Source organism: Diadema antillarum, unplaced genomic scaffold (genome assembly GCF_040938485.1).
Source record: "Diadema antillarum isolate AM-2024a unplaced genomic scaffold, OU_Dant_1.0 scf00000063, whole genome shotgun sequence".
In the NCBI taxonomy this organism is placed as follows: domain Eukaryota; kingdom Metazoa; phylum Echinodermata; class Echinoidea; order Diadematoida; family Diadematidae; genus Diadema; species Diadema antillarum.
This window is the reverse complement of record NW_027270952.1, coordinates 4,181,089-4,201,079: the sequence shown is the minus strand read 5'-3', so window position 1 is coordinate 4,201,079 and position 19,991 is coordinate 4,181,089. Positions and strand designations below refer to the sequence as shown.

At 38.9% G+C, this 19,991-nt stretch overlaps 1 protein-coding gene across 1 annotated transcript in view; it reads left to right on the top strand.

Moving 5' to 3' along the window:
• The first annotated feature begins 18,512 nt into the window (after window positions 1-18,512).
• LOC139716224 (prokineticin receptor 2-like) overlaps window positions 18,513-19,991 on the top strand; it is a 134,029-nt gene continuing 132,550 nt past the window's right edge. Inside the window, exon 1 of the mRNA XM_071627788.1 lies at window positions 18,513-18,751. The gene's annotated coding sequence lies outside the window, so the exon portion shown is untranslated. The remainder of the gene's footprint in view (window positions 18,752-19,991) is intronic.

The following is a 19,991-nucleotide window of genomic DNA, read 5'->3' as shown; positions in this document are numbered from 1 at the left end:
CACATTCGACCTTGTGTAATAGTGAGATATACATGTCCGCTTCCCTTGCTGTCCTTTTTTACTCTGGAAAAATGTGCGGAAAAGATGGTATAAAAATGAGATTACAAACATAATCAATTAGCTGTAAAGTTAACTTTCTCTTTAAAAGTATCTGCATTTCGCTAATGAAGATATCTGAGCGGTGATATACTGATACATGCCACAATTGCACATGCATTTCCTTGATTTAAAACAGTTATCATCTTCTGCGCATTTGGTTTACAGAGTTTTCAGAGCTATTCCATTCAAATGAATTCTCTCATTGTGTTAAATTGGTATTTTATCATCATTGCTATCTCGTAGTGCATTTGCAAATGAATGACAGAATGTCAATTTCTGCAATTTAAAAACGAATTTGTGTTCACTCATGCGTAAAAATTTTCCTTTGTATTAACCTACCAGATTGATAGCCAATCAAATAACCTTTGATATGATATAATTATGACACAATGATTTTTATCAAAATCTATGAAAAATTATTATGTACTGGAAAAAAACGTTTACTTTCCTCTCTTTTTTCTGAGTGTACTGTATATACGTGTACAACGTTCAACATTAACAGTGGCCCGGGGCCACCAGAAATAGATGACGGGCCACGACTTTTTAAGAAATGATACATTTTGATCGGGCCACCAATATTTTGTGAGTGTCTACATTGTTTTATGTGTTTTTCTCATCCAGATTATTGGAGGATAACTCGCGGCTCTGTGTTTGCTCAATTCAGCATTGGATGTGTTAGACTCAATAGTAAACTTAGTCACAGTATGTGGTATTTTAATGCCCTTATCGGATACTTGTCATTTTTCTCATATTTGTTTCTTCTTCCATTTTACGTTTTGTTAGATTATTTTATTCTGTAATGATTTTCTGTCTTACTTCGTAAATAATCACAGTATAATGTATTTGAAGCATTTATTAATACTTGACAATTTTTGCATGATTACCATGCATTATTCAATCTATTTGATGTACAAAACTATTAGTATTATACAAATGATGCACAGGATAGAGTGCGTTAGCATAATCCTGTGCATCATTTGTTTTATAAAATGGGTCGAAAATTCGAAAACTAACATCATTTTTCAGCGTTTTTCACGTACCTTTGTGGGTCAAGACGTCCGAAGATGTTCGTCCCAAACTTTTACGCACGTCGCACTCGCGGAAGTCCCGCACATACAGTATAAGTATAATGGGGGGGTTGGGTTTCCGGACACCCGCATGAAAACTTACTTATTTTACATAGAATATGCACCCTTTACCTTAAAGACTTGATATAGACTCCTCATATAGGCCTACTAGACAACATACTCTGAAAACGGCGTGAGAATTAACCTGCTAAATCGTTGGATTTGCTCTTCAAAGTGACTCCATGTACGCGTCCGGTCCCATAACGCTTGGTCTACTGTACTGTACAAAGTGTACGTATAGTACAGTATACGTACGTACGCCACATATGTTATGCACAAGGGAAGACAGGCCGGCCGGCCGGCAGCCCGAACTAGAAGTTGTTTACAGGATTGACAGCGCGTACGCGTATGCATGCAATTCATCAAAGGAGCCGCCGCGCGCACAGACGATCGGCAATCTACCATAGGATTACAGGCAGTGCAGTTGTACTGAAGTAAAGGAAGGAGGTGTGTCTCATTTCAGCGCTTCCTATTGGCTACATTCTTGAACCCATTTTATAAATGAGATTATAAAATGGGTTCAAGAATGTAGCCAATTGGAAGCGCTGAAATGAGTCACGTGTGCGTGCATTATTTTCTTCAGGTATGCACTAAGAAGAGTCTATCTTCCACCTCCCTGGCCTGACGTACGTCACAATGTTTTACACTAGCAGTGCGCACTCAATCAGTTGTTACAAGTGCGTCACGCGCTACTATACGCGCTGTCAATCCTGTAAACAACTTCTAGTTCGGGCCGCGGGCTGCCACAACAGCCGGCGGCCTTTCTTGTGCATAACAGTACGTGGCGTACGTATACTCTTATACGTACGTACAGTACTTATGTGCGGGATTTCCGAGTGCGACGTGCGTAAATGTTTGGGACGAACATCTTCGGACATCTTGACTTTTGAGCGAGTGCTACATGTACCTGACTGGTATTGACCCACAAAGGTACGTGAATAATGCTGTTAGTTTTCGACCCATTTTATAAAACAAATGATGCACAGGATTATTTCGTGGCGTGCGCCTCGTGCATGTCGCACCATTGTCAATACTCTCGAGCGCGCCGCACCTTCACTAACACACTCTATCCTGTGCATCATTAGTATATTATCTATGATGTTACTTTCTTCGTTTTTCTTCTTCTTTTTTTTTTTTCTCCGGGCCATCAAATGATCACTTTGGTAGCCGGACCACCCAAAATAATGTTAGTATCAAACCTTCGCATATAATACATTATATATATATATATATATATATCTCGATGAGTATAACATTTAAAGAGGGTATACATGTAATACTGTCGATAATTAGAGGGCGAACTTTATGTCCGTGTTCACAAGGAGGGTTGTAGTGCCCTACGTTAGTAATGGCGGGAATGGCGGACTTCGCTCTGCGTGCTTACATGAGACAATCGGGAGCTGTAGATTTTTGACGCGGACGTTTAAGACGACGATTGCATTACTATGCACCTATAGCGAAATAAAACAGCGACTGAAAAATATGTATACACGCGTTTTCATTTCAGATCCAAGGTCAGAGAGTCGTGCGACCGAAAGTCGTGTAGTGTGCGGTAGCCTTTAGATTACGCTGAGACGCAACCTATAAAAAGTAAAACGGCGCCCCCATATGATCAGTGCATCAAGTGCTCTGCGTCGTGAATTGAGCGGACGCAAAAATGGCCCAGAACGTTTACTGAAAACCAAAGAGCTTAAAATAATGAGTAAGTGCAACTCTGATGACGCGAGCTCTAAATATTCGATTTTTATAAGCATTTTTTTTTTTGCATGCGCAGAACATTTTTTCCCCTCTGAACGTCCGCGTCGCAAAAAATTTAAGGCGGCGTACTGAAATTTAATGAGTCTCAGAGTTCGCACTGTCGCGAATGGTTGCGCAACCACTGATGAATGCTATGGAGCATTTTTCGGGTGAAACTTTTTTTTTATCATTCCCGGCCTCTTCTTCTCGATGTACTTGCATATGGGCCCTTCAGTAGATCAGAGTAGTTTTGTCCATTGATAGTACAACCCTTCTGGAGGTGGTCCACCGTGCTATGATTAAGAAATTTGGGAGCTATATTAATAGGATTAAAATATGGCGTGAAATTTTTCACGGACAAAATTTAGTCTTGGTATCTTAATCTTTTCCATGTGGCTCAAAACTTTTCAGTCGCCTCTTGTATTTCGTAGATTATACTAAGGCTTCCAAACCTTCTCCACTTTATTAGCAGCTAGCCATAGGCTAACTGGGATATCTCTGATTTTGTTTGAAGCTCAGGAATCTAAAAAAAAAAAGGGAGAAAATTCCATTCCCATCCTTAACCTGTCTGATAACCACAACCACACATCTGGCACAGAACCATCTTGATGTACAAAACACGTGCTGAAACTGCGCTCGCTTGGCTGTGCAGTCGGCGAGTTGTATGTGTTTGACGTCACAAATCGCAGAGAATCATGGTATTAGTACATTATTAGTAGAATTAGTAGCCCAATAGGTAGTACCATCCACTCTCGCGAGACGCTCAGAGAATAATGGAAATTTTGTGGTTCATAAGAATAAAGTAACAGTTTGGCATGATTATAGAACCAAATGAATCTGTGACAAGTGAAATATATTATAGTCATGCATGAGATAACGTTGCATGGGTTTCATTCTCCACTAAAATGCACTACTTTTGGTCTAAATCTAAACGTTCTTTTTGTGCTTATAAGATACACCAAAAGAGTATGAATACAACATTACATCACTATTTAAACTTGGAGAGCCCCGTAACGGTTAGACACGTGTATGTGCAAGTGTGGACTATGTAATATGTTTGCATATCTATGAAACGAAGGCATTATGTTACTGTACAGAACAATGTCTAAATATTACGGCATGGGGCGCCGAACACCAATAGGGGCCTATACATTAGTCCATAAACACGAATACTATTTGCTCTCGTTTCTCAAAGATTGAAATGAAAATATGTGTATTTGTATTTGCATTTCAGCATAAAGATATCCAAATGGGGGATGAGAGCACACCGAGATGCACACCCACACACCTTTTTTTTTTCATTGGCATTTCTTCGTTCTATTCAAAAATGCAAAGGCAATACATTGTATTATAAACCGGTACTGCTGCACAAAGTAACAAAATTAATGTTCACTTTAGACTCAAGTAACAAAAGCAATTATATCTTTCCTGGGTGCATTTTTTTTAATCACAGAAGTAGAAATTATAACCAGATAATGTGGGCACCTACTGTATAGCAGCTCATTAGTCATATTGATACAATTGAACTGAAATAACAAACACAATTGTACAGCGAAACAGAATGGAATCATATCATATTTAGACCAAAGAAGCCCACTCCCCCAGCAGCTCTCCCTGGAGCTCTCCGGCAGCTGCCCGTCCTAACCATTTAAACCACCAACTGATTAGATTACTATCCTTTACTTGCACAGATGCCGCCAGCAAGACGGCAATCTCTTAAGGTTTGTTGAACAGGAGCAATGTCAAATCTGACTGAGGGGAGACGGGTACTGCTGTCGCAATTTTCACGGCATTGTCACTGCAATTCATAGCTCCCTGTCATAACGATGTTCCATCAATGACAATGAACGTTTACCCTTGTAAGTACAGCAAGACGCATGATGATTTGGCATTACCACGCAAACACTTGGTAAGTCGCGCACGTGCTTGTAACCATTGATTTAGAATTGGCGTGGTAACGTCTGGGTACCAAAAAGATAGAAAAGGACAGAAAATAGAGTACACATCGTGCTCACAAGTAGTGAAAGAAGATATTACAGATAAGGGGATTCGCTAGATTGGTGAAGACGGGAAAAACAGATGAAAGATAGACTGACAAATCGTCATCCAGGAAGGTTAGATTGGAGGAACTGGATGTATGGATAGATGCATGCTAGGGATAGAGAAATAGGAAGCTGGAAACGTGTGTTTGATATTGCAGAGTCGGTGCATGAGAACTGTCTGTATGATACAAACAATGTGGTGGGAACACGAACGCAACTTTTTATCATTAATATTATTTTTACTTGCGTATGCATATTGTTACACTGCCACTCTGGGACTGATGAGAGAGAGAGAGAGAGAGAGAGAGAGAGAGAGAGAGAGAGGGGGGGGGAGAGAGAGAGGGGGTGGAGGAGAGAGGGAGAGTGGGAGTAATAAGTTTCGACAATGTGGTCTCTGCATGATAATTAAATAAAAATTGCTATTTTTGCGGAAATGTGAATACACATTTAGTCACTTTATCACATTGCTACGTGTAAGCACTACGGCTAGATTAACCTTATCCTACATTGCACGTTTGGGTATCAAGGCAATACTTATTGCGTTTACTAGTATTTGAATGGGTAGCATTTATCATGGTGATGTGTGTTATCTAGCACAGTACGATAACACAACACCTGTACAGCGCATTTCCTTTCGTTGTTGTTGTTTTACGGACAGTCCGTGTCGTTGTAATACAAATCCTTAGAAGGAGAAGGGCCTATACAAATTGACGTATCTTAAAATAAACTTGTATTTCGGGATGACGTAACAAGAATGTTCGAGTAGGAGTATATCACGTGTATTTGTTTGATTGCATCGTGTGAAGGAATTTGCTCAATCAAATTTGAGCCTATTCAGTAATGATAATAATGATAATCGTAATTCGTGAGATCGATAACGATAATAATAGTAATAATTATAATGATAATAATAATGGTGCTATAATCAATGATGAGTTCATTAATATGAAAACAGCAAAAGCGGGAAGTACTAGGATTATTTTTTTCAGCACCTGTACCTTCACAGGTTGCGATTGAAATAGCCAAAGCCAAATGAAACCAATTTAAAGCAAAACTTGAATGTTGAAACGTGGATTACGACGTGATATACCGTAAGTCATTGACCCAAGCGACCGGCAGGGTGGAGACATGCATGTCTATGCTAAGATGCCACACAGCCTCGCGATGAATATATCTATCGGTGTTTAAAATGAACTGCAATGCAATTCAATATTTTGAGATCAGATGAATAGAACAGCACCAGTGACATTACTTTAGACAAAAGGCGTAAACTTTTGGCATTTTGATTTTGATTGATAGTTATATCTGTGAAAGAGTCATTTATTTAGATCAATTAAAAAAAGTGACGATACGCTGCCTGAATGTACTCTACCTGGTTTGTACAAAACTTTTTTTTTTTTTTTTTTTTTTTTGGGGGGGGGGGGGGTCAATATACATGTATCAGCAATCACTATAACCCCGGCCCTCTCTTTAAGACAAACACTTTGTGAATGCAGTGTTGGAACCCTAGAACAATCCGATTCTGTGAAAGATAATCAAGTGATGAATTGTGTTCAAGCGAATGGAAGGCTCGTTATACTCCAGGATAATGTTATTACCTCATCTAATTCACCCTGTGACTCCGACCGACATCGCTGTCCTGCGTAAACAAGTACTGCTGATATTCCATGACTTTCGTAATTGCCCAATATAAAAAAACCCATAAAACTCTGTGTTCTGCTTGTCTGATTTAGAATTTGATTTCTATTGTATTCATTAAAGTCAAATAGAACACGCAGCCGAGATTCACTTAAAAGACTCTCTGTGGCACTTTACACAAAGTGTTTCTACTTCTAATAAGGCTGAAATGTCAGAAACACTTCAGACTGCGTTGCGAAACACGCAAGAGTTGCGGACGCATGCCGAGTTTGTGCGCTGTAGGGAAGAGCATACACGGCGCATTCTTGCGAAGGGTTATAACGCATTTTCACGAAGGTGATTTGGGTGTACTAAACCCATGCAAACCCATACCTAAACACATCGCTTGCACTCACGATTAAATTCACGAAATTAATTCAGCATATCCCCAGGTGATCTGGAAGGGATTTTCGTTGTTGTCGTTACTGTCGTATGTCCTGGCCTCGATCATGATGTGACCTCCGTTAGAACTTAACCCTTCGCATGTCGTGAGCGCAGATAACTCTTGTACACCTTTGATGATTTAGCAACACTGGGTGAACTGCAATGTGAACCTCGAAGACGAAATGATATAGGGCACTGGGGAGTGGGATGGGGCTTCTCGATAAAAGAAATAAGGCCGTGATTAAATGGAGCTAATGATATTGAGCGCGCACAGCTGCTGGTAGTTAAGTCGACTAGACGATGAAGACCTTCATAATTCTGACGAATGAGACTGCGTTATCAGCGCTCCATCTGTGGCGCCAAAGAGTTGGCGGGAAATGATGGAAGAAAGCTATATCATAAAAGAAGAGGAAAGATTCGTAACAATGGTTGCAGAAATAAAAAGAAATCACAGATGCTAGTGATGAGATGACATACTTTGACAACCAAGACGGCGAAGTGGAAAATTTTAAGGGAAGCACGGATAGAAACAATGAGACAAATATGAAAGAAAGGGAGAGCGAGAGAGAGATAAGAGGGGGATGTTTGTATAAATTCCCTTCCGCATTTTGTCACGATGTGAGAGACCAACTCAGTGACCGTTAACATTTACAATGCATAAAACCATACTAAGGCGACCTGTCAGAGTAAAGCTTAGATAGGCAAGAAAGTTCTGAATTCAAGAAATTGCTTTAGTTACTGGGGAAAGCTGGGTCACCAGCGCATGTATTCACAGCGCCCAATAATCCACTTAAAACGAGTGGCAGTATTTCATCCACTTTGGTATTCAGCGAAGGCAGTTTACGGCAGCATAGACACGCTGGAAGTGAAGGAGACGTCAGGGGGCGTCTTTGAATTGGCAGATAAATCACAGAACCATCAACTGCCAAAGAGTACAGTTTGCGACAAACAACATATTCACATAGTACGAACATTCTGTCGCCCTAATCTCTACTGCACCCCGCTCAGCACAAAACGAGTTTACCTTTACGACTTCAGCTTTATGTTACTGTTATCCATAAGCATATCCTTAAAGTTGCAGAGACATTGTTTTACATGACTTCATCCTTAAATCGCCAGATATATGAGCTAGCTAAATTGTAATTTGCTCTAATGTTACTATAGGTCCTACTGCTTCTTATTCTTCCGCTTCTCCTCTTTCTCCTGGTACTTCTGTGCCTTCTCTCTCTCTCTCTCTCTTCTAATCTAGTTCCTTCCAGCTTTATCCATCTTTGCTGTTTGCTCCCCTCTCTCGAACTTTCTCCTGTGCATCTTATCATTTTCCATCACTGCAATATCAGTGTTCATCATTTCCATTTTATTGTTCTTTCTCAGCCCACTCTGAGTACGTGTTAATATGTGAGTTATGGGCTATAAGACTTTTGTTAAATTTTGATTCCATTCAGTTTCTATACAGTTCCACACGCATGGCAATAGATGAGCCTAGTCAGTTGACGAATGAGTTCACATCAGCAGTAGACGTCATTACAGACAGAAAAGAATCTGTATTGACCTATGCCTTCTTTCGCTTCTTGTTGTGTTTCACTTTCTAAGTGGGTACTATATACTATGTTGTGGTATAGCGGCAAGATTCGAGACTCTCAGATCCCGAGTTTAAATCCTGTCACGTGCTTATATCCTCGGACAATTTTTTTTTTAACCCAACATGTCTGTCGACCTATAGAAAAATGGTCTGGTGATGATAAGGCGGACTCTCTGGAAGAGCAGTTTTAATTGCTACAGGAGAGGCTACCCTGGTTACATAAGACCATTTATCATTACCCGTTTAATCATATCCAGAACGATCCTGCGCTCTCCCGTGTTTTGCACTCGTTCTCTCTGACAGCGCCTCTCTGTCCAGTCCTCTTGTTCTAAACTCCTTTTGAATCGAATGAATTAAAAAACACAACAACAACAATCACACAGGGGAAATTTGCCTCAAGATTCTTTCATCGAGAACGTGTGGGGAGGGGGGGGGGGGCATTTCATCTTGAACCAAGCACTACATCTTTTTTTTTTTCAGGCCAGAGTACTTGCAACATCCATCTATGACAATGTTAAGTGACAAATAAATGATAAAATTTACATGACATAAAATCAATTGAAATCAGTCTTAAGTACATTGCATTCATGACGGATGAATAAAATTGTGTGCGGTGGGAGCCACATCCTCCGTGGTCCCTGATATGATTAAACTGTATCCTAAACGAAGCTGCAGGCCATGATTTGCGATGGGGATATTCATTTCTTAACCCATTAGTAACTTTGGTGTAATTTATGATCATCCTACATCTGTGGTTGAATACGGGAAAGATTTTGCCTGTCGTCGAGACTTCTCGTCTGTGATTGCATGAAATGTGATGATTGTGATCAACCCTCTTGTAAAATATCAACATCTAAAGGATCCCGAAGGTATAATTTCTCGTGCTTGAAAATTCAATCATAATCATTAACATTGTCGAATTAACAGCTTCTCGGCAACTGCTTGTTAATTGTATATAGAGTGCAACTATACAGTCATCAACTTCAGTAGGCTGAACTGAGCGATGTGACCCCGTCATGAAAGCAACATGACACAGATGTGGGTTAAGGATCTCGTCCGTGTTTTGTCGGAGACACAAATATTTGTGCCGAGCAAATTGAATTTATGATAAGTGAACACCGACTTCCTTCGTTCTAGGAGACCCCTATCCCGAGGCAAGGATACCCACAATAGTCGTCTTCTGTATTTTTATTATGATGATGACAACCCGTTGACTAGGACGTTTGGAATAAGCAGCCATGAAGGAAATCTTTCTGTGTGATGGAAAGCATTGCGACCTAGACCTTACGAGGTCTATGTTTTGCAGCGTTATTGACGTATGTATACCTTCTGAGATGGCTTAAGATATCAAGATATCACGATGTGTCATGCCATGAATTTCAACCCATTAATTGCTTAATTAAATGATGTCAGTTTCCATCAAGCAGGAAATTACTCACGTCACTATTTCCTCTTCAAATCTATCCTCAGTTTGTTTGCAGGTTTCAGGAAAATTTTTCGGCAGAAATATAATTTTAGTGACATAAGGGATAAACACGTTCTTTATGTCTGCAGTAGGGTATATAGGTGTAAGATTTGCCCACTGATCTCTGTCGTTCCTATAGAGATCAGTGAGTTTTGCCACATGGCGGTCATTGCACGAGGATCTAAGTGTTCAAACGATTTCGTAACGATATTCCGCCCTCTACGTTAAAGTTACAACCCTGTTTCTCAGAACGTCACTTGATACGACAAACTAAAATTTAGTAGATACGTATTTCAGTGTCAAGTGAGAAAAAGGGATGCAAAATCTGTCGGGTTGCATTCAAAGCTAAGAGCTTCAGTTATCTTTGATTTTTTGGTGTTTCATTTTTCCATCTGAGAAGATGGCAGGATAGCCCCACATTCAGCTGCACTAGCTGGTCTTCCATGGGGTTACGGCATGGGGTCCAGTTGGGTGTGAGGCCTGACCACTTAATTAACCGGGGTTTGCACCCTGCTCTTTGCAATGAATGAATGCAGCGCGATCTTTTACGTACACGTGTTGTACCGGGTCCTTTGCATCTCAAGACAGACGCACTACCGACTGAGCCAAATCACCGCCCTTGTTTGATCAGAGGCTTTTGCACGCTATATGTCATTCTCTCTTTTTGAATACAGATTCTACAGCATCGTTCAAGTAAACTGTCAATATTGTGACGAATCCTTTTGAGATAATGCATTTACATTTCTCCTGTGTGTCTAAGAATATGATTTCTATGTTCCATTGATCTCTGAAAGAAGCGATAAAGAACGTCGGCTGAGAAGTAATGCAAAAGGGCTATCTAATTGTTCACTGAAGCCCAAACACCAACCCTGTAGATTAATTGGTGTATTTAATCCATATATGCATAAAAACAGACAAGTAAGAAAATGAAGTGATGTGAATAGAGAACTATTGTGTACGTGTAGAATGTGCAGATGCACATATTATGTGTGTTTGTGTGTGACATGTGACATAATCCCGACCTTGGAAAAGAGCGGTATTTAAGAAGAAAAAAGACGCTGGATTGCGTTTCTTTAATTTGTTTAATCGGGAAAAACCCTTCAAGTGGTAAAAAATCTCGGTTAAATTTTCAGGGCATGCTTTTCAGCATCAAGAAACATGTGTTATTGGAAAGAAAAATTTCATTTGAATGAAAAATTGAAATAGAACGTACAATTATCAACCTGAGAATGTCAATGCGTAACAGCCGTTTCCTTGCAGACACAAGCAAGAAAATATTGACTACAAAAATCCTCGTATTTGTGGGTTTCAATATTTCTCCACAATTGTTATTTTCTTAAATCATTTTCATAATATTTTTAATGTCCTCTCTGTACATGGCACTGTGTTTTCCTGTGTATTATACATACCACACTTCTTGTTGACTTCTTGTTTGTATGAAAAATATAATTGAAACAACACCGATGTAGAATTGTCCAAGTATGGTACTTACTAGTAAACCGTGAGAAGCTATATGGAATCAGCGATATATATCGTACTGAACATTAGCTGGTAAATCAAATATCGCAATATCTGCAATTCATGCTTTTCAAGATTTATCAAGCAAGGACATAGAAAAGTTTGTTTTTAAAGAGGAAAGCAATGATGCATACTTTAGGTCCCATCGTGAGAGTACTTTCTTTAGTCATCAGTGAGGAGGGAAAACAAAAAAAATGGCAAAACACACACAAACAAGCAAACACACACTAACACGCAAAGAAAGTGTAGTAACTATAAAGTGACCAAAAAAATCATCGACTTAAATGAAACATCGATTATCTAGTGTGTTGAGTAGTTATCCATGGTAAAAACATCGACAATACAAACACATACTCCTAATTGCTAGACAGGCGGGATATCCACGATTTTTAGAAACTAAATTAGCTACTACTCAAAGCTTGAAAATCGATGTTTATTTATGTCTATGAAAGGCGATTTTTTTCAATCAGTTAAATTGCAGTAATAAAATACAACTCGACGCAAGAATCATTAATTTGAAAGAGTTTCTATAACTACAGAAGTTACAAATCTGAAGATGTAGGTGGTGTGAGATACCGTCGTACGACTCCAGTCAAGATGCTTATGTCGATGTAGAGGAAGTAAAACCAAATAATGCAAGTATAACTTGGAGAAACTAGAAAGAGAAGAATCAGCTTTTTATGTCACAGTTGAATAGAAAAGGCATTAGTTAAAAATATAAAGTGTTTAAACTTGTTATTATAGAGACCTCTGCTGCCATGATTTCTCTTTTTTTTAAGTTAGTAACGGCTATTACGGGATACAGAAGTATCTGTTTTTAAAATCCCGTCCATCCGTATCTGCGTGTTTACAGACCTGATTGTATAATGGCGTAGAAATTTGCCAGTCCGAGAACGCACATTGCGGGTTGCTTACATTTACAAATCAAAACTAACCAGCAGATAAATCATGTCGAAACAACAAACAAACAAACAAACAAACAAAAAACAAACAGACAAAGATACATACATACATACATACATACACAAACAAACAGACAAACAAAACTGTCATGGTATAACATACATTGTATTTGTCACGTTTTGATCATTGTCACAATTACGTAAAACGTTGTAAGTAGAGTTGTTGTCGTTTGACACTTTGATACAAGAAGTGTAACTATAGCAACACAAACTTGTATTGCAGCTTGACCAATTAAGGACATGTTAGTTACAAAAAAATGAAAGCTGAAGATCATGGATTATAAGCAAATGTTTCCAGAATTAGTAAACTATCTATGATATCATAATGCCATTGAAGGGTATTCCTAATTGTATACAGACTGGAATGTGCACGTCATGAAGGAGAAATACGGTGTCATTTCAGAGAAATTTCTAGTTTCTGCTGTGGACAGGATATTATGACGTAAATTGGAGGCTTTTCTTAGTAAAATGGTGAAGAAAAAGATTTGACAGACAGACAATGTTGGCAAATAAGGAATAGGGGGCGGAACTTTTGTAAAAGCTTTCCAAGATGTCATTCTATCGGAATAATTATACAAGGAGGTCAATGGAAAATTAAGCTATGAACATGAAATGTTCAGACATAAAATTCAAATGCGGCATAATTATACCATTAGACACTAAACATTCAGAATCGGGCTGCGTCACTCAAAATTGGGAAGTTGAGTGAGCAGAGAGTTGGAATCATTTTGTGAATTGTCGCATTTCGACTCTGACAGCCTGATCGTCTAGTAAAAGAATCACTCACCAGGAGGATTCCAAGTGAAACACCAACAACTGTTGTGAGTTTTATGACCACTGGAATTCGGCTGTGCTTGAACGCATTTTAATCATGTAATTCCAAGTATGACATTGTATGTGTCACACCTGTATACCGAACCGATTCTGAATTACATTTTGGAAGAAATGAGTATCCAAGATGTTTACAGTTTGATGGGTTGATTAAATGAATGATTCACCCATTACTTGAATTCGTGTGTAAAGACAGTATACACCTTCTGATGTATAACTGAGGGGTGTAAATTTGCTGTTTGTACTATCGAATGATAAAAATTAGGCACGTCAATGAGAATTATGGAGAAAATCGAAAGGAACAAAGACCATGAATTACAAGGACATTACTATGTTATCAAATTAAAAAATATGTTTGGGGTTCCAAGGCGGAGCAGAGATTGGATTCCAACAAGGAACAGAACTGACCTGCTTACACAGGCAGGACATCGTCGACACAGCAACTCAGCAGGGGAAACGAAGCCGAGAAGATCACTCAAGCTCAAGATCGAGTGCGAAAAATTGAAATTTTAATGGTGTACTTACATACACCTGCTGAAGCTTGTAATTAGTATCACATCGTTGGAAACACTGTAATAAAGTCGTTGTTACAGTGAGAGATCGTTGTGTTAATAGTGGTTATCCATTTCGTGACCCATTGGTTGCACATGCTGAACGAATTGTATTTGAAAAAAAAAAAATGCTTTATCAGACGAGTGTAAGAAAAATGAAAAAATTGTATCACTTTGGATTATGTCAACTTTTTCTTTTCTTTTTGATGATGGAAATAAATACACTATTGAATTGAATTGAATTGAAATGACGGCCGGTTAACAATCTGCTGCGTATTAGAGAAAGTTAGCCATGACTAAAAGAAAAGATACTAGTTGCAGGAAGGACTTTTATCCTCCATATCAAGAGAAAAACACCTGTGACACAAACAAACAAAATGGTCGGAAAGGCACCGGGAGGCAGGCTTTTGAACCCTTCGTTGATACCGTACTCTTTTAGAAGATACCTCTCTGCTTTGGAAAGTACAATTTTTTTCTTTTTAAACAAAATTAATGATATATTGAGGGTCAAAGGAAGCAACAGCAAAAAACAACAACAAAACAAAACAAAAAAAAGGCAAAAATCATTAACAATGCTTTCTGAAGCAAAACAAAAACAAACAAGCAAACAAAACAAACAAAAACTGTAGGCAAATCGTAGAGAGGTGGGACACTATGCCATTCTTCAATCCCGTACTCTTTTAGAAGATTTTTTAATGTATATTTTGAGGGGCAGTCCCATCGTCTTGATAGTCACGTTATCAATTATCAAGTCTGGTAGCAATTGATAAGCGGAAGTATTTAAGTGTACACGTCAGAGATTGGGGAACGTTTTTAAGGTGTGTGTGTGTGTGGGGGGGGGGGGGGGGGTACTGTGGGCCACTTGTACCCACCACACCTTCCCCCAAGGTAATATCCTATAAAAATAGTTTCTTAAAATACTCCACTCACTTCAATTGAGAAATGAAAAGGAGCAAGTTGTCTATGCTGCAAACTACAATTATGCATGGCTGACACCCCCCCCCCCAAAAAAAAAAAAATGCAGTTTCGTTTGGCGAAACGTCACACGGCAACAGGCGGTCACTGTTAAAAAGGCCCAAGGAGTCCCTGATAGGACGAGTGACTCAAACTGTTTCTTTTGTGTGTGTGTTGAAAACCTAAAGTTACCTTCTATAAGCAAATGGTCAGTTGAATTCAGCGAAATGTTTGATGGCTGATGGTTCAGGTAAAGAATGAATTGCTATGGATTGTTACTGACAGCTGACAGAGAAGTTCCTGTCGTGTTAATGGGTTTCCTGTCTTCTCCCTGAGATCTGGGAGATCATCATGTGACATGGAACCGGAAAAGAGTAAAAATGATCAAGACCAATGTTAGACAATGAATCGTAGCTTTTCTATCAATGGACACAGTAGTTACCTCGAACTGGCTACATAAGAAAACATAAACAGATAGTAGTAAACGGAGATGGCAATCACGGTAATGTTTAGGTAAGGAATATGAAAGATTTGTTAATTGAAAAGTTATTGTTCATTTTAATGGTAAAGCATGCAGCTGTGATTGTCATCTGCCAATGAATTGCAACAACAGCAAAGTAAAATCTCCTTCGTTAGATTCTTACAGAACTGTTGAAGCGACTGAAACAATTCCTTATTACGCATTAATAATGTTAAGATTGTGCTGTAATGTACATTGATTATACAGTATCAATACAACCTTCTTATCAGAATTTATAGTTTTTTTGTTAAATAAAACGAATTACCAAAAACTGTGTAGATGTTATGCTTTCTATGTAGTATCAGTTTTCTACAAGAAGATTGTTATTCTATTCTACACTCCTACTTTTCCGAAGGGCATTTTTTATTCCACCAATTACACCCTTTAAGCACAATACCACGTAACTGCATGCAGGGTAAAAGTAGTTACTTGTTTTTTTTTTCATCGCGATACTTTTTTTTTTCCTATGAACTAAAGAAAACAACAAAAACTCGAACTCCAGCGCAAACAAGAATAGAAAGAGAAGAATATTCTGCACGTGACTTTGCACCGATACTATTCAATTTGTCGCTATCAAATATAGGAAGAGATGGACGCGTGGCAACATCGAAGAATAATGCAGCGACATGGTCCTTTTTCCACCGTGCTTGCCATGTTTGCAATCGAGATTAGAGGACAGGTACGCCTCTCGATATCTGCTAGTTGACGCAGGGAAGAGAGAGAGAGAGAGAGAGAGAGAGAGAGAGAGAGAGAGAGAGAGAGAGAGAAGGAGAGAGAGAAATACAAAGAAAAGGAACGAAAACATACAAAGAGAGAACGAGAGAGATAGCGCGCGAGCGAAAGATTATTATGAGGTAAAGCGGGCAAAGCGAGGGAGATATTTAGGAATTCGGGGAAGGAAAGGCGAGTATCCTTAAAGTTCTTTTTTATTTACCCGTAATTTGATAACGGGTGCTTCCGTTAAATTTTTTTTTTTAAAGTATTTGTCATAAAGTTCCCTTTTTCTTCTTTATACCTGTACTATGTGAAACATTCCCTACAACTTCATTTGCATGACTATTGCGTCTTTACGTATATGGGTCTTAGTTGTTGTTGTTGTTGTTGTTTTTTAGATTAAAGGGGACATTGATTTCTTTATTTTCTGGGATTTTTCATTCAACAACAGCAATCACAATGACGTGTGTTTGTAATCTTTGTAAACGGAATGAATGTAATTTTATCGGTTGACTTCCTCTTCAGTGGGAGAACCCTATAGTAATCTCGGAAAAAAAATGTGCATTAATTGCTCCTGCACTGTGGTGGGGGACAGATAAGTGCAAGTCAGTCGAAAACGCCTGACAAATACCTCCCGTCAACAACATTGAATGGATGAATAAACAAGAATTGAGACAATGATAAGTTAGTACTTGAGGCAAACAAAATGATATAAACAATACAAGGGAAATCAGAATAAGAAAAAAAGTCAGCATGATGTAGGGATACTTGCGACACCACACAGTCTGTATACGGAAACGACGCATGATATTTTGAAACGAAGACGGTATGACATATGGTGGATAACAAACGGCATAAGAGGGCTATGAGTGGAGTTGGAGGGATAGACACAAATATTTTTGAGAATGTGAAACATGGAGACAAAGAAGAATAGCACTTTATGATCCATGAAACATTCGAAAACACAGAAACAACAAATTAAATCAAATATACTGAATCTTTTCAGTATGTTTTGTGGTTTGTATTCCATCCCTATGATTATCGATGATTGTCCACAAAATTGGCCTTTTCTCCTAAAACATCATGTTTTCTCCATTGGGCAGTTTGAAAGTGAATATCAGTCACCCGTTCTCCTTGAGGGGGACAGAGGAAGTTCACGAATACAGAGGTCAACGTTCTTTGCCAAAATCTGTACTCTCGAAAATAAGTCGTTTTCCTACATGATGAATATTGTTCAACTCTATCTCTCCAACACCATACGAAGAAAACAACCAATATCTATCCTTGACTTTGTAAAATTCGATTTACTTTCTAGTCCCAGAATGACAACACGCAGTCATCTGGCTGCTCAAACGGTTTCCCTGTAATTTTGCCCGAGTACAATATCTGTTCCCAAGCATGTCCTATAAAGGACAATTCACATAAAGGACAATTCACATAACGTTTCACAGGAATGTTCAACAAGTCTTCAAAATAAACAAACAAATATCTGACTAAACCAGCCATCAAGCTGGGAACTTGAAGCCATCTCGAAACTGCCCATTCAAATATCCAATTTTTGACATACACGTAAAAGGCATCTCTTGAATAGATTAATGGAATATCTTGCATGATTTCCTGAAGGGATAACTAGCGTGCCACTTGGCAATGAGGGATCAAACAGTCATTTACACAGTGACGTCTACTAATGTATGTTTTGACAGAAGATCAAAATCTCCTTACATAGTCGGCGTTCTTTAAGATCGATTATTGGGTTGTACGATCAACCGTGCCCTATGCGTTTGGCTACAAGTAACAGAACAAGAGGTGTATAGTGAAAGTGCCATTGTTAATACAATGCTGGGAGTAGAATATCGTTGTTTGAAAATTAGATTTAGAAATCTACTGATCTTAGCAGAGTAGGATTACTGATAATGTCGTGTTTACAAATTAAAGAAGAGCCATCACCAGTAACCAAGTTGTACTTATCCACTGTCTTAAAAACGCTGTTGCCAAAGGAGTTATATATGTTGACCAAGTAGGCTGGCCTATAGAGTTCAGTGTTTTTCACTTTCTCCAAGACTGATCTCAGACCTTAGAGATATTCAACAGGATTTCAGTCTAAGATTACAGTCTTCACCCGCACAATAGAACTTCATTCGGTGTATTGCCGGCTATTTTTTCCATTGACACGCTGAAAACCGCAGTAGTATACAATTTCCTGAGCGAGGAAGACAGCGAGATGCGGTTTTGACGGATGTCGAACACAGCCTGGACTGCTACTGAACAGCGGACGGCTGGAGGTCGCTCTCAAGGCATAAACGCTCCAGGGGCTCGTCCGAGGGGGAACGCTCGAAATGCTATGCGATTTCGTCCTTAGCGCAGAGCCTTCAAAGATATCGCAGCTGGTATGCGAATGATGCGTTGACCCTACTTCTGTATATGTTTCATGAAGTGCTCGGCATGAGAACACAACGCGGTCCGCGGCTTTCTTTTCGCCCCATTGCAGCTGAATAGGTCCCTCGTCACCATCTACCCTGGAATCTTCCAAAACATATTGCTTACGTCGTGTGCTGGACATCATTGTTGAAAAGTGGACTTTACAAGAGGTAAGTCCGATAATTCCAAAGTTCCGCGGACGATACATATGATACATGCCCGAGCAATTACATATCAATATTATGTCTAAAGTGAATGGATCGGTGCCGACTCAGTCCCAATGGTGAGGTCGGTATGGTGTTGACGGGTCTCTAGTTAAGCGATTAAAAAAAAAAAAAAAAAAAAAAAAACTCAACAGCGATCGATTTCGATATTTGACGTTCGAAGCACTATTAAAGTCGATCAGCTCGGGTTGTCCTGTGGCGTTCCAATGTTAAACGAATGCATTGGTAAGACAATTTATACTTTACAAGCGAGGACTCACACTTCGAAGGAAAATGTGTAAGAAGGTTGATAGTCGTGTATCAGCGGGAATTTCAATTATTCTGTAGGCCTATTCACCCTTTAACCCATCTGGGTCCAACTCCAACTGCTTCAAAGATAACAAGAACAATAACGTCTTTGACATTTTTACTGCAGCTATTAGGCCTACTAGGACTCCAAGGATTACTCAATGATTACGACTCATGATAAGATATCTTGCAAAGAAAGATCTGACTACGACTACGGTTACTACTACATGTATTAGTACCACATATACTGACGTACTTCCACTCAACTTGCAAGAACACTTGACATGATGTTCGTTCTGATATTATTTCTACTACTGCTACTACTACCGCCATTTCTATTACTATTTCAACAACCTCTGCCGTAACTTCTTAAACGACACCTGGTACTCGTCTTCTTGCCACTATACAATCACTACGCTGTTTTCAGCACATTTTCGCTTCTATTCTTCTACCATTTTTCTGAGCGTTGGTACTGGCATGATCAATCTTCAATATTACAGGAGGACTTTCTATATCTTATACGCTCGGGGCTCCGTTTTATCAAAAGATAAAATCGATTTTAAATGTCCTTATTACACAGGCTGCCATAGACTTACAGTTGAAATCAACTATATAATCAATTTTAACTCTTCATAAAACAGGGCCCAGGTATAGTAATTTTGTCACAAATCACGACTAAGACAGTGCTATACACGAAGATACTAATTTCACTACATGTACTCCTCGCGAGTCTCTGCTTATTCAATAGGCATAGATTATTTGACTCCCTCTACAAAACAAAATAAATAAATGCATAACTATAACTGTACATCTTTAATATACGTATATAAAAACTGCAAATACTATTTACTGCTATCATATTTTGTAGATTCATACGAGTTGTGTAAACACACACACA